Source organism: Microtus ochrogaster, chromosome 18 (assembly GCF_000317375.1).
Source record: "Microtus ochrogaster isolate Prairie Vole_2 chromosome 18, MicOch1.0, whole genome shotgun sequence".
Lineage (NCBI taxonomy): Eukaryota > Metazoa > Chordata > Mammalia > Rodentia > Cricetidae > Microtus > Microtus ochrogaster.
The window spans coordinates 59,159,107-59,160,287 of record NC_022020.1 but is presented as its reverse complement, the minus strand read 5'-3'; positions in this window follow the sequence as shown (position 1 = coordinate 59,160,287).

Below are 1,181 nucleotides of genomic sequence, written 5' to 3'. Positions count from 1 at the left end.
CGGGGGCAGGAGGAGCTCTGTAAATTCCTGTCTAGCTGCTGTGCCTATCAGTTCCATGACAGTCAAGGCTACATAGAGAGACCTCACCCCAAACCAATCTGTTTTGATTGAGTTTATTCAGTTGGGTGGATTAATTACCTGGCTAAAGGAAACAACCCCCAAGAAAGCTAACGTGCTGAAAGCCATGATAAAGGTACAGGGTTGTTTTAGAGACACAGCCAGGGACCCACGTGAGAAACCCTGCTACAGCTGGGCCTCACAGGTCTGGGTTTAAGTAAGGCATAAAACTTTAGCAAGAGAAGTCCTAGACCTTGGACCTTACTTTCTCAAAGTAAGGGACCTCCATTTTGGTGAAGTGGATACTTGAGTCAGAGCAGACATTCTGTAGGTTTTAAGCAAGGAGGGAGGGAGGGAGAGGGAGAAGGAGAGAGAGAGAGAGAGAGAGAGAGAGGCTCAGAAAAAGGGCAGTACTAGTCAGATATGGTGGTGGAAACCTGGGATTCGCAGCTTAGAGACAGGAAGATGAGAAGTTCAAGATAGAATCCCCTGCATTTACACAGTGAGTCCTAAGCTAACGTGGGTTATACGAAACCCCATTCTAAAGAAGAAGAAAGGGAGGAAGGAGAAAATTAGCAACAGAAGAAGACAATGACCACCAAGATCACCAACACCACCTCCACCTCCTTCACCTCTACCATTCCCATCAATCTTTATCTCCACCTCCACCTCCACCTCCACCTCCACCTCCGCTACCTCCATTCATATCTACCTCCCCCATCTCTACCTTCATCTCCACCACCGCCTCCATCTCCTTCCATCTCCACGATCTCTACCTCGTCTGCCTCCTTCGCCTCCTCCTGCACAGTGCACTTTGAAGATAAGTGTGCAAGGATCTCAAGGGGAGAGGCAATTGGACTTAAATGCATTTAAAATATATAATTGATGTGAGATTTTCCTCTGAATACTGTGAATATGTTTTACCATTGGTGTTATAAAGAAGCTGCTTTGGCCTATGGCAGGGCAGAATATATCTAGGCAGGAAAACTAAACTGAATGCAGGGAGAAAGAAGACGGAGTCAGGCAAATACCATGTAGCAACCCAAGAAGCAAGAGGTAGTAAACCACAAGCCTCATGGTAAAATATAAAATAATAAAAATGGGGGGCTGGAGAGATGGCTCAG